Raw genomic sequence first — 14,879 nt, 5'->3', positions numbered from 1 at the left:
GTTTGTTTTTGTGAATTGTGGGGACTCTCCATAGGCGTAATGGTTTTTATACTGTACAAACTGTAGGTGCTATTGCCCTACAAACAACCCTACACCTAAACCTACCCCTTACAGGAAACTTTAAGCATTTTTACTTTATCAAAAAAAACTCACTCTGTATGATTTATAAGCGTTTTGAAAAATGGGGACATGGGGTAATGTCCTCATAAGTCACCTTCTCCTTGTAATACCCATGTCATTATACAAATTTGCGTCCTCATGTCACAAAAACGCACGCACGCACACACACACACACACACACACACACACACACATATGTTGTCACTGTTATTGGCTGGTGTGCCTTAGATGGCCACCAGAGGTCAATGTGTCTGTTTGTTGAGCACATGGCTTATTGTTTGTTGTTGGTGCCATGTTCTATTGTGTCTATTGTCTGACCCCACCCTTCTTGTTATCTCATTATTGTTTCAGTTACTCCACCTGTGTCTCCCTCCTTACCCTCCTCGTTTGTGTCCCTATTTATTCTCCTGGTATCTGCATCCTGTGCTGTTTCGTTGTTTATGTCTGAGAGTCATTGTTGTGTGTATGGTATGTTTCCCTTGCCTTGCTGTGCCCTGTCCTGGCCTGCCTGCCTGTTTTTCCCCCTTGGGGTAGTTTTTGTTGTTTATTTTATTGTTAATAAAAGCCCGTTCGTTCCTGCAGTTGAGTCCTCGCCTCCTCTCTCTTCCCGGACCATGACACAAGGCTCTGACAGATGCAACACCATCAAATCAGCAGGACAGTAGTGCATAGTACAGTAGTGGACAGTATGTAAAAAACAATGCATGGTCATTGTCTGGCTCAGCGGCCAAATAAACCACATAAAATAACAGTAACTAGGCAACTACATAGTAGATTGGCTTACTTTTGATGATTATAACAGGATACAATGGGGCTTAGAGTTGAACACTGCAATGATTTTGTTATATACCAATGATTCAGTCAATTCTCTTTCAAAGGAGAGTAGGGACAAAGAGTTTAGTCTATGTGTCAACAATGCTGCTCTGATACCAGTTTTAATCCGGGGGAAATGGTTATTTATGGGATTAATTTATTTCTCAGGTCATCTTGATGCTTAGGAAAGACTGCCTTCCACTCTCCAATATCTGTTGACATAACATAGTTCAAAGAAAACCCTTCCCCAATTCTACTTTTGCATATTTTGCATTCATATTTGCATTCAGAACTAACCTTCTATTTATATTGCAAGACAGGTTTCTGCATATCTTTTATTTTGCATGTACGATCATAGTGATAATTATCATGTCACAGTTACACATCCTAACGGCCAACAACTGTTACATTCCCAGGTTAGAATATTGTACATACATACTGCTTTCATGAAAATGCATTTTGTTTAAAAACAGCTGCTTTTGTGTATTGTTGTGCTTTTCCAGCAAGGTCGGCTCTACCAATGTATTCTAGTGCAGTATGTTTCTACATTACTTTTTGTTAGCTTTACATTATGCTAGCTAACTCATTAAAACATGAATACATTACTCATATAATATTATGTCAGAATATGTACTTTGTAGCTCGTCTGGGAACTTGATGTACTCATTCCATACTGTGTAATTTAATGGTTAATGCATAGAATTCTGGGAATGTCTATTTGATCATAAACTATAAATCATATTATTATATGGAATTAAGTAAAAGTATACACACCATTTTTATATTCATTTTCCATGAAAATTACTAACATTTATTGTGTGCTTGATGAGTTGGACAAATGTTGTTGTCCTTATGCTTTGTGTTACCACATTTTTAAAGCACATTAGAATTTACAAATGCACATTTGAGGTATGACTTTGCGAATTTATGCAGTAAAACAAATTCTGATAGTGATTAGCTTCATATGATAAAGTACCACAGTACCACAGTAATTGCTTTCTCTGTTCATATTCCAAAGTTCATATTAAATGGATTTCTATTTTGCATGCATGATGATTTGCAGGCTCTGAGGAAAATAGCTTGAAACGTCCTAAAATTGTTATCTCTGACATGAAAAACCAACCAATAGTTAAGTTATTTTCAAGTTTGTTTCAACTTGTGGACTTGTTGCGCTAACTACACAAGTTTTCTCCTTTTCCTTAAATGTAAACGATGGCAAACACCAACCAAGCAGATACCGGGCTAGTTGAGCATGACTACAACTTAAATGCTCTCGCAGAGGCATGTGATGAAGAAGAAATTGAAGATATGATGGTAGAAACTGCCAAAACAAGACATGACCATATACCTCTGCCCAGCCCGAATCCTACGAAAGTAAGATCAAAGGCGAAAGACAAAGTTAAACAAACAGACGAAATAACAAATTAAGTGATTTTCGATGCAATTCAAACTCTAATTAAGAGATTTGACGAGCAAGATCAGCGACTGAAAATAATTTAAAAGACAATGGAGGAAAATGCACATGCAGTTAAAGAGATTAAAGAAGACATTGGCAAACTGAAAAAGGAAGTAGCAGACTTGAGGAAAGGGAACATCTCGCTGAGACAGCAGTGTTTGGAGCATGCCAGGTACAAAAGAAGATGGGATCTCAGGCTGATCGGTCTTCCAGAAAAGGAAAAAGAAGTCACAAGAGAAACGGCGATCTGAATTCTTACCCGGGTGATTCCTTGATCCGTGGAGAAGCTCCGGCAGTCGGTGGATACCGTGCATCGGTTAGGATAAAGAAACGACGCCGCTACTAACAAGTTAGCCAGGCCAGTGATCATTCAGTTTGCAATGCGGACTGTGCGTGATGAAGTGTGGAAAAAATCAAGAGAGGCAAGAGTGTGTAAAGAGATGAACATACAATTCAAAGAAGACTTTTCAAAGGAAGATCGCGAAGCTCGTGCTAAGTTGTGGCCAAAAGTGCAAGAAGCCAGAAAAAACGGGAAGAGAGCCTTCCTAAAAGAAGGCTATGCACTTATTGATGGACTCAGAGTTGACCCGTAACTGATGATCACAAGTTAACACGTAGACTCGTTAAAGTATTCAAGATTGCCGCATATCAAATGGACATAATCTGATAAAACTGTTTAAGAAAAGGTGTTTAACTAAAGGCAATACTGTATGTTTCAGTTGGTATGGTTTTGTTATAGAGTTATTAAGGACAACATGTTCACTCCTGCGTACAAAGTTGAGTGTGTGCTGAGAGATGAGACGGTTATACATTAATTTAATTTATGTCTATTTCTTTTCTAGCTTTGAATGCTAGGGGGTTAAAAAAAACAGTATGAAGCGTAAAGCTATTTTTTGTTTTATTTTGCAAGGAATAAAAAGCGAACTGTGTTTTCTTACAAGAGACTCATTCTGCATTAAATTATGAAAGATTTTGGAAAGTTCAGGGTGATTTAGCCTTGTTTGCACATGGATCTTCACATTCAGCTGGAGTGATGGTATCATTTAACAGATTTGACGGCTCTGTAATTGTTCATAAAGGGGACACAGAAGGCCACTGGTTAATGATAGCAGTAGAAATTCATGACAAATGTTATATATTACTCTGTATTTATGGTTATAATAACAAAGTGGCTAATAGAGAAATGTTTAAGAAACTTGGTAAATTGGTAAATTAATGGGGGAAAAAAAGTATAATGCAGAAAATGTGATAATAGGGGGTGACTTTAATATAGTCCCTGATTTATGGCTAGACAGGAGACCTCAAAGAGGTTCACATTATGTGTATAATGATACTATATTAAATTTCTGTAAAACTGTAAATGTGGTTGATTACTGGAGGGTATCTAACCCAAACAGCATTCAGTATACATGGTTTAACTCCTCAGGAAATGGACAATGTTCGAGATTAGATTATTGGCTTATTTCTTGTGAACTATGTAAAATTGTCTCGGAATGTAAAATTACAGCTGCCCCACTTACAGATCACTGTATGGTTACTCTGTCCTTATCAGTCTTTAAGAAACCTCAAATTTCTCCTAATATTTGGAAGTTTAATAATGACTTGTTAAAGAATGATAGATTTTATCAACAGGTGTTGGCTCTCATTGAGGAGATTGAAAAGCTAGATATGTCTAAATTAAATAAATGGGAATGTTTTAAATTTAAGGTTAAACAAATAGCAATTGATATAGGCACATTTTTATCAGTGAGGAGAAAACAGAAACAAAGGGAACTGATTGGAGAAATAAACTCATTGGCAGTTAATACACAAGAATCACCAGAAAATTCAGCAAAATTACAGTCACTGCAATCTCAACTTGATGAGTTGTATTCAGAAAAAGCAAATGGAGCTTATATTCGATCAAGGGCGCGGTGGATTAAAAAGGAGAAAAAAAGTTCATATTTTTTTGGCCTTGAAAAACAAAGACAAAGAAAAAAATTAGTAAGCTTAAGATTAATGAAATTATAACAGGTGATCAAAAAGTAATTCAAAATGAAATTTTGAACCATCCCTCTTGCTTTAAAACAATTAATACAAAACACTCGTTCGTATTCAAATGTATCTGTTAAATTGCCCGAGTTAAAGATTGGAGAAGTATATATTGGGGACAAAAAATGTAAGAACAAAGTAATAGGGAATGTATTAAAATGTAAATTATTTGCAGACTTCAATACACCTTCAAAATTAAAACAATTTGAAAATGAAATATTTAAAAACAAATTCTGTAATTATCTTAAATGGCCAATTCTACCTAAAACGAAGGATATTCAGTTAGGATTATTAATAATGTGTATCCAGCTGCCGAAATTTTACGTAAAAGATTCTGTTTTGAGGTAGATCCTTGTGTTTTTTGTTTAGAAGAGCCTGAAACCATTGAACATTTGTTTTTTCTTGTCCAGTCACATTGAAGTTCTGGCAGGATCTTTACAGCTGGCTAGATATCAACACTGATATTACATCACTAAATTTGTTTCAGGTTTTGGTTTGTGGCTATGCAGATGGTTGATGTTATGATGTCATTGATGTTAAACATTATTATTACAATGGGTAAATATCATATACACAAAAGTAAGTGGAATAACAGTAAACCCTCTTTAAATTGCTTTAAAAATGAATGTAAAAAGTACTTAGAATATTTAAAACACTTATCCAAAGATAATCAATCCCTTGGGGAATTGTATAAAACCATGTATGAGTCTCTTTCCTTTTAAGAATGGTAAGATTTTGTACCTTTTTTTTTCTTGCAACCCCCTGAAATGTTTAAAGAATGTTTGTTTTGTTTGTTGTTATTGTATGTATACGTATATATATATATATATATACACACACATTTATGTATGATGGAGATGTGATTGGAAAAGTGTATATTTTGTCATATGCATTTTATTCTTCCCCATTTGAGTTTGTAAATTTATATTGTTCAAAAAAAAAAAAAAAGAATTCGATCCAGGCACCATCTGCCATGTTGACGTTACAAGCGCAACAAGTCCCTGAGGAACTTCATGACAGCAGGATGCCTATCCGTGACAATCTTTTGAACACGGAGCCCTCTCTGCTCCAGCTGTCACAGGCATCGTTGCAACCCCTCCTTTTCCATGCGTTGGCTGTTACCGACATCATTGCTCTATGAAAAAAGATAAAATTGTTATGTTATTGCAAAGTAGTGATTAATTCAGAAAATGTCTCAGAATAATACCAGACATGTATATGTTAGCACTGAATTTACATTCATAAACAAAAAAATACCTGAATAAGCTGAATATCCATTATCCGGTTTGTGTTTAGGTCCATCACTGTGTAGGCCCTGCATAATTAATCATTAGAAAATTAATATTTTTGGTTGTTTAACTTTGAAAAATATGAAACACTGCATAACATAATATTTTTAGTAAATTACACATACCAGGAGAGTCTGCTCGCATGTCACCGCCCAAAACGGTGTCTCCACTGTTGATGGCCTCTGAAATAACTGTACCTTGGTGTACATTCCACAGCCAGTTTATTGTGGGGAAAAGTAAATTCAGTTGGTGTTTCAGGAAGGTTGTGTGACTAATTCCTTTGATATTATATGCCTGCAAGAACTAGACACAAAGAAAGAGGAAAGTTAGTCATACTACAATTGGCAGAGAGATTTCATAGGTGTGTAAAGAAAAAGTGCCTTGCCTTTTCCACTTGCAAGAAGGAGGCTCCACTAAAAATTACAGCTGCAGACAGCTGGATATTTCCTGTTTGTTTGCGACATATGGCTGACTTGTCCAAGTGTTCTGATGCTAACAGTGTGTGCAAACCTGCTCCACGCACAGAAGCATTCCCACAGTCATAGCATGTACAACACAGCTCCTTGTGCAGACAGGGCACTTCCTGAAGAGCTCAATGAGGTTTTCTTCATAAACAACAAACTTCCTCATTTTATAATGTGGGGTTTCAATCACTGTGCTAAAATACAGCAAACACAAAAACATGAAAATTAATTGATGTCTGTGCCAGATGTTTATTGCTAATGATATTAGCAGCAGGCAAATCAAAAAGTACACATACTCAATTACTCACCTCTCATCATAGATGCTGTGGTTAGTCACTTCTGGATGAAAGTGATGTCATCTGTAGCTTCTCTTCTAGGCCTTTTTACGGTGTTGAAACAGCTAGAGGGCCTTCCTCAAATGATGTGTTCTACATGATGGTACTGCAGCTAACATGTTTTCTATGCTGTTAAGTTTGAGTGCCTAATTATAAAAAAAAATTCAATTCACTTCAATTGTATTTAAATTCAAAATGATGACTAGAGGTAGAACAAAAAGAAGAAAAATCAATTCTTACTCTTGCTTCTAAGCTCTGGTTTCCATGTGTGCTGTGTGGATACATGCTTGATCGGCGAATCAACATCTGTTTGGCATGACGCATCATTTGTGAATACTTCTGTCTGAACCCCTTGGGTGCCGGTTAGAGCACAATAATTATATAAGGATGAGGACACAGGTGATCAGGTTTAGGAAATGTATTGATATGAGATTATCAATAACAGGCAGTAGAGGCATTAGTCTGGAACACAAGAAATACAATAAAAGATAATGAATAACTAACAATAATTAGGCATATACAATAATAAACATCCATTTGTACATAAAGACAGCCAAAGCATACTAAATCCTCATCAGTAACATGTTTTGGTGAAATATATAATCCAAGAAGGGAAATAAGGTATCACATTGTACATTATAAGCCATAAGCGATCATCTGACATGATAAACATCACTCCATATATGGATATAATCGCGGCACATCACAGTGATCGCTCGTTTGGCATCATGAACAGCTCAAAATGTCAAATCACGTCATAAAGGTATCATTGACAACCAAAACAGTGATATACATCTCAATAAAGAAGAAATAATCACATATAGAACAGCATCATTAAGCTAAACTAACAGAAACAACGGCTGCGGGCATGTCTGGACATGTGTGTGTGACGCAGTTATAAATAACTCAATACCGATCTCAATAAACACAAAAATAAAGCAAACAGGCTTACTTGTAGGTCAATGACTAACACCTCAAAGTAACTTCTGCAGGAAATATCAGAAATAAACAGGAATAAACGTCCTTTCAGCATTCAACAACAGCAGATATCAACTTCAGCAGGCAACAGCAGCTCAACTCACGAGACTACTCAGCCGGAAAATGACGTACAATGTCAGAATAAAAGCTCTCTCTTAAAGGAGCCTTTACAACATTGTAATTAGGAAAGGCGACTCTGTGCTGGAGGGTTAGAGACTCCAGGATAATCTAAAGGCAAGGTTGGTAGGACAACCAGGTGGGCCACTGGTCGGGTATAGATCCGATCCTTGATCTGCTATGACCATCGGGACTGAGATGTGTGAACGACTTTACTACCTACAGGCCATAAACCTCTGGGCAACTGAGGGTCGACAATCATGACGTAGGTATGCTTTCAGAGGTCAGGAGGCGTGGCTTGCCATTTCTGCCTAGTCTGCAGGGAAGGTAATCATGGATGAATCGGGACCAGAATTGATCGGCCAAGATCTGAGAATGTCTCCATCTTCTGCGACTTAACATCTCGGATTCTGGGTAAATGACTTGAGGTAAAGATCCATCCGGCCGCCCCATGAGGAGACTACTAGGGGTCACTGGGTAGGCATCGGCCACGTCGGAGGACACGTAACCCAAGGGTTTTGAATTAAGGATAGCCTCGACTTCCAACAAAACTGTCATCAGAACCTCTTCAGGGACAGACTGGGAACCCAGAACGGTGTACAAGGCTGACTTGACAGATCTCACTTCCCTCTCCCAAACTCCACCAAAGTGAGGGGCTGATGGCGGATTAAAGCAGAAGTGGATCTTCTGGCGTGCAAGATGACGTTGCAAGTCAGGAGCTAAGGCAGCATATGCTTCACGCAACTCCCGCTCGCCTCCATGGAAATTGGTCCCTCGATCTGAACATAACTGCGCTGGGGTGCCTCTCCTAGCGATGAACCTCCGAAGGGCCATAAGAAAGGAATCCGTACTCAGGCTAGGGAGTAAGTCCAAGTGTACGGCTCTAGTGGTAAGACACTTAAACAGAACACCCCAACGCTTCTCTGTACGTCTACCAATCTTGATTAGGAAAGGACCGAAGCAATCCATCCCACATGAATGGAAGGCAGGCCTGTGAAGCTGAAGGCGGGCAGAGGGTAGATCAGACGTCTGAGGCACGGAAGGCTGACCTCTCCACCGGCGACATTCCGGACAGGTATGTTGAAACCGTCGAACAGCTTCACGGCCTCGTAGGATCTAATAATGTCTGCGTATCTCTGCAAACAATCGCTCCGATCCAGGATGATGCAGCTTGTTGTCATAATGGCAGATGATCAGGCAAGTAACTGGATGTTTAGGGTCTAAGACTACAGGATGGAGAACATAATCTGCAAGGTCAGCCACTCTCCTCAAAGGACCACCCACTCTAATTAAGCCATTAGATGGATCCATCTCAGGGGCCAAGGCGACTAGACAGCTACTAGGTTTAACTGACTTTCCAGATTGTAACAGGTGGTAATCTTCAGGAAAGGATTCCTGTTGGACGCGTTTAAGGACATGGACTTCAGCACGACAATAATCTGTGGCTTCTGGAACTATGCCAGAATCTGGGTCACCTTGTAGGTCTCGGGCAGTGACATCCAGCAGGTCTATCTAGCAGGTCTATCCAAGTGGGGTAATTCCATCTATCAGGGTGGCTACAGGTGGTCGGTGAAGTAGTTACTCCACAAAAGGTAGACTTGCGCAACTCTGCTGGATCTTCACCAGGCTCAGAAGTACGAAGGACCGGCCATTCTCGAGGGTCAAGGAGAAGAAAAGTGGGTCCTCGGGACCACCGGTTTGGGGAAGCAAGGTAGGAAAGAGATCTCCCTTTCGTGAGGTCATCAGCAGGGTTATCTGCAGAGCTAACATAATGCCAAGAGCACTGATCGGTAAGCTCCTGGATCTCAGCGATCCTATTGCCAACGAAGACTCGGTAGCGACAGGACTCTGACTTTAACCACTGAAGGACCGTGGTAGAATCGGTCCACAGCACAGTAGACTGGATCGTCAAGGTCAACTCGTTTGCCTGCAACTTCGCAAGCTGGGCTGTGACTAAGCTCCCGCAGAGCTCCAACCTGGGAATGGAGTGTACTCTCTTAGGGGTAACACGGGAACGAACGATAAGGAAGGAGAGGTAGGTCTGACCGGTTGGGTCAACGGTACGTAGATGAGCTATGGCTCCGTAGGCTTTATCAGAGGCATCTGAGAAGATGTGGACCTTGTGAGTAACTCCCTCAGTCCTAACTGCAGGGGGGACATAAGGCCGGGGAAGAGAGACCCTAGGAAGGCAGCGAAGTTCTTCTTCCCACTGCATCCAGGAATGGAGAAGATCACGAGGCAGGTTGGGATCGTCCCACTCTCTCTGTTTGTTCCAAAGGTGCTTAACGATCACTTTCGCACGGGTTGTTTAAGGAATGAGCAGTCCCAGAGGGTCATACTGTGTAGCAAGGACCCGGTAAATATTCCGCAAGGTAGGGGTCGCATAGATCATGGGTCTGTGTTTATAGGACAAGGTGTCGGACTGCCAATTCCAACTCAACCCTAACGTGGACTCAGGGACATCTGCCTTCTCCTCCGTCAGCCACAACTCCACACTAGTCGCTCGAGCCTCAGGAGGTAGGTGACTTAATACAGCTGGATCGTTACAGGCCCACTGCCGGATCTCAAATCAAGCCCCAGACAGGATAGTGTGCAGGCGATCAATCAGACTCCAGGCTGCATCAGCAGTAGGTAGGGTCTGGAGACAATTATCTACGTAGAAACATCTTTCTACAGAGAAATGAATCTCCTCATCTGTTAAGGGGTGCTGATGAGTGTGGTGCTGGAGTGCGTAGATAGCACAAGGGCTGGAGGTGGTGCCGAAGGGTAGGACCAACCACTCGAAGGTCCGAGGAGCCTCATCCATCTGCAAATCTCGCCATAGGAAGCGGAGTAGAGGACGATCTTCAGGCAGGAGGCGAACCTGGTGGAACATCGCCTTTATACCTCCGCTCACAGCTACAGGATGCTCTCGGAAATGTAGGAGGACACCTAACAATGAGGCTCCAAGGGTAGGTCCGGGCAGTAGGTACTGGTTAAGGCTCTGACGGGAACAATTAAAGACAAGACGGGACTTCCCATTGTGGCTAACAATGTGGTGAGGAATGTACCAACACTCAGGGGTATCAGTAACAGAAGCAGGCACTACACGGACAGCTCCAGTTTCAAGGAGTCTCCGCATCTCCACTCAGTAGGTCTCGGCTTTCTCAGGATCTTTCAGCAGATGCCGTTCCATACTGCGGAGGTTAGGCAGGACTGAATCTCTCGGACCATTTAACTGAGGCATATCTCTATGACGAAGAAGGGGAGTGGCAAGGCGACGAACACCCTCGATCTCTAGGGTAAAGGCCTTGAAGTCAAGCAGCTGAAGGGCTTCCTGATCCTGCTTGGAACGAGTAACTTCTTTACACTCACGGTCAGGAACTGTATTCAACTGCCACAATTTCTGAACGTGATGAAGGAGCTCATCTTGGTCAAGAACCAAAGAGGTAAGCAGGCACTGGCGAGGAGTCGAAGGACAACCCATAGAAGGAACAGGACCCTGAAGTGTCCATCTCAGGTGGGTACGAACAGCAACTGGCGCTCCTGGGCCACCACATCGAACAGGCTCAGTGGGGGTGATAAGGTGCAGTTGGTCAGAACCTATAAGGAGCAAGGGCTGGACATCAGTAAGTGTATGAATAGGAAGGCCCCTAAAGTGTCTGTACTGCAGTAAAGGCGTGACTGATCTGATAACCGATCTGCGGTCGGTAGACGGGAGAAATCTGGAAGGATATGGAACGACCACGAATGACCTGAACATCGTCTCTGACTGTCCGTAATAGAAGGTCTTCTTGAACACCCTGAATGCCTAGGGCTTCAACGGCAGTGGACAGCAGGATTGTTCCCTCAGACCCGTCATCCAGGAGGGGCAGAGCTGCACTGGAACCACTTTGAGCATCACACGGCCGCTAACCGAAGGCTTATCCAAGAAGAACCTGTCTGAGGAGAAACTCTTGAAGCAACTCTTCTCCACAGTAGCAGAATCCTCAGTAGAGGAAGGACTGACATTCACGTCGTGAAGGGAGCGAAGATGTAGGCCACGGCAAAGACTGCAGGGCTTCTTCAGATCACATTGGGCAGCATGTTGGGATCTGGCACAGTGCCAACAGCGATTGTGACTACGGATCCAGGTCTTAACTTGATCAGGGGTAAGCTGGGCAAATGAAGCACACTGACTCAGGTAATGCTCAGACGCATCGCAGAAAGGACAATAACACTTCGATCTATCATGCTTCGCTGGCTGCATGGATCCTCTCCGAGGCATGGAAGACTCAACTGGGGAAGGGGACAAGGATGAGGATGGGGCTGAGGATGCTCCAACTCCATGCAGGATAGCAACAGATCTCTTGCCAGCATGTGAGCTCTTAGACATCAACTCTGCATCGTAACTCTGACACCAGGTCTCGTACCGAAGCCAATTCGAAAGGTCCACAAGGTTAGGGGTAGAACCAGGCTGATGAAACATATGGCGCCAAACTCCGCTCTCTGCTCTGGGGGAAGCTTGCTTAGAAGGCGTGCGACGTGGGAACCACAACTCAACTCCAACTCCCCATCACGTCCTAAGGTTCTCAACAGGCCGACCAGGCACTGAACTCGGAGAGCAAATCTCTGGAAGGCTGGGACTGTCAAGTACACTAGCTATCCTCCTCAAGGCCAACTGATGTGGCTGGCCGTACTTGTCACAAAGTGCTGACATAGTGTCCGTGAAGGGGGTAGAGGAATTCAAATTAGCATCAGCTATCATCTTAGCTTCCTCGAACTTAAGGTGGTCTACCAGGATCTGGTACTTAAACAGCTCAGTGCCATCTGGGGGGAGCAGGTTCTCCAGGGCGATGCGAAGGTGAGCGAACTCACTAGGATCTGGATGAGTAAACTTGGGGATCGTAGGAGGGGGGCCTACAAAAGGCTGGGACACGAGGATTGGCAGGCGCTAACTTGCCGTGGGCAGGCAATGGCATGGCACTAGGTGTGAGCAACTCTCTGAGGTCCTCGGGAGTAGGAGGCGGAGGGAATTCACCAACATCAGGAACACTAGGTCAAAGAGGGCGCGAACGAGAGGTAGGGAGCACCAAGGGATACTGCTGAGACCCTGAGACCACAGGCTGATAGGAAGTAGCTGCATCGGACAACTCAAAGTCACCTACTTGTCTAGCTAAGGCTGCATCAGGCTCAGGCCAAGGCGGTTGGAGGAAGATCAGGGAAAGGATCATAATCAACTACAGGAGTGGATACACAGGGCTTCACTGGAGGACTGGACAACCACAAAGCCGAGGGCTGCACTGGCAAAAGAGGCTGGCCTCTGGCTTGGCTAAGGTCTGCTCGAAGGGACTGCGCTGCTTGAACTAACTCTCTAACTTCTGCACGCACTGCTCTCAACTCTCTCAGGTCAGCTTCGAAGGCTGCACGCTCGTGGCGCAGGTGCTGTAGCTCACTGAGATGGGCAGAAGCATTTGAATCAGCTGCTGAAGGTGAGGAAGGGACTAGCTGAGGGCCCACTGCAGGCTGATAACTGGATGTCAGGATCTGTGAGCCATCAGGACGGACACGGTCACCACCAGGAACAGTAACACATGGCTGAAAGGACAGGGACCAGGCTGGAACAGGTGTCTCCACAGTGCAGAAAACATCAGGCTCGGAGAAAGTTCTGTGTCGGGGAAACTGCACCTCATACTGCTCTAGGTAGGTTGGAGGACGAGTAAGACTCTTAGGGCGAGCTCTGCCAACTATCTCCTCATCAGAGGTATCAAGATGCTGGGGAAGTCGTGGCCTAATGGTTAGAGAGTCTAACTCGTAACCCAAAGGTTGCGAGTTCGAGTCTCAGGTCCATCAGGAATTGTAGGTGGGGGAGTGAATGTACAGTGCTCTCTTCCACCTTCAATACCACGACTGAGGTGCCCTTGAGCAAGGCACCGAAGCCCCAACTGCTCCCCAGGCGCCGCAGCATAAATGGCTGCCCACTGCTCCGGGTGTGTGTTCACGGTGTGTGTGTGTTCACTGCTGTGTGTGTGCACTTTGGATGGGATAAATGCAGAGCACTAATTGAGTTTCGTACCGGCAGGGATTGTAGGTGGGGGGGGTGAATGTACAGCGCTCTCTCCCACCTTCAATACCATGACTGAGGTGCCCTTGAGCAAGGCACCGAACCCCCAACTGCTCCCTGGGCGCCGCAGCATAAATGGCTGCCCACTGCTCTGGGTGGGTGTTCACGGTGTGTGTGTGTTCACTGCTGTGTGTGTGTGCACTTAGGATGGGATAAATGCAGAGCACTAATTCCTAGTATGGGTAACCATACTTGGCCACATGTCACGTCACTTTCACTCTAAAGATAGTGAATAACTAACAATAACTAGGCATATACAATAATAAATATCCATTTGTACATAAAGACAGCCAAAGCATACTAAATCCTCATCAGTTTTGGTGAAATATATCATCCAAGAAGGGAAATAACGCATCACATTGTACATTATAAGCCATAAGCGATCATCTGACATGATAAACATCACTCCATATATGGATATAATCGCGGCACGTCACAGTGATCGCTCGTTTGGCATCATGAACAGCACGAACAGCATGAACAGCACGAAATGTCACACATATCACGCTAACAGACGCTCACATCCACACTGGCAAGGCAACACTGTTACTGACGCCTTCACTTCCTGGTCAAAAAGCTGTCAATCAAAAACTCAGTAGCCAATGAGAACACACCGATGCTAGCCCCGCCCCCACGAGAGATTTGTGTCAGAATGGCGAACGAAAACTTCAGAAGCGTAAATGAAAACTTTAGAAGCGTAAATGAAAACTCTGGAAGTGCATTTGTAAGTACTTTCAAAGACATTTTATTCAGTTTCAATTTATATTTTCATAAGTTTCTTGAAAAATTACATTCATTTTAATTGGCACAAAGGTAATCCCATACAAAACTGGATTCCACTAGTCCCCAAATCACAAAGTTCTCTGGTGCAAAATGTTTGTTACAAACATATTTTCCAGTTGTGTTGGTAGAACACGGCAAACCAACCGCCTGCACCCAAAGTTCAGCTCTGATTAGCTCAGGGCCAGCTGACGTAGATTCGTAAAAATATAAAAATAAAAATAACCAATTTCCACTTATTGATAACATTTATGAGTGCGTTTAGTCTTTTCAGTGATGTGCAGCCAGTACATATCTGTTCCCATCTCAAAAAAATGTGTTTTGGGATTTTATGACCCTTTAAAAGATATGAGTGACAGGCTTAATTGATCTCTCTGTAAATATGTTGATGTTTATGAAATTTCCTCATTTTGT

General features: G+C 43.0%; 1 long non-coding RNA gene across 1 annotated transcript; it reads left to right on the top strand.

Moving 5' to 3' along the window:
* The first annotated feature begins 1,827 nt into the window (after positions 1-1,827).
* Positions 1,828-14,413, top strand: LOC107745956 (uncharacterized). The gene is made up of 3 exons (XR_001640644.1): positions 1,828-1,921; positions 5,144-5,147; positions 14,403-14,413. It is a non-coding gene; the product is annotated as an uncharacterized LOC107745956 (long non-coding RNA).
* The last annotated feature ends 466 nt before the right edge of the window (positions 14,414-14,879 follow it).

The sequence above is a fragment of the Sinocyclocheilus rhinocerous genome, unplaced genomic scaffold (assembly GCF_001515625.1).
Source record: "Sinocyclocheilus rhinocerous isolate Xijiao unplaced genomic scaffold, SAMN03320098_v1.1 scaffold4514, whole genome shotgun sequence".
NCBI lineage: Eukaryota > Metazoa > Chordata > Actinopteri > Cypriniformes > Cyprinidae > Sinocyclocheilus > Sinocyclocheilus rhinocerous.
The sequence above is the reverse complement of the archived record's forward strand: the minus strand, read 5'-3'. Positions and strand labels throughout refer to the sequence as shown.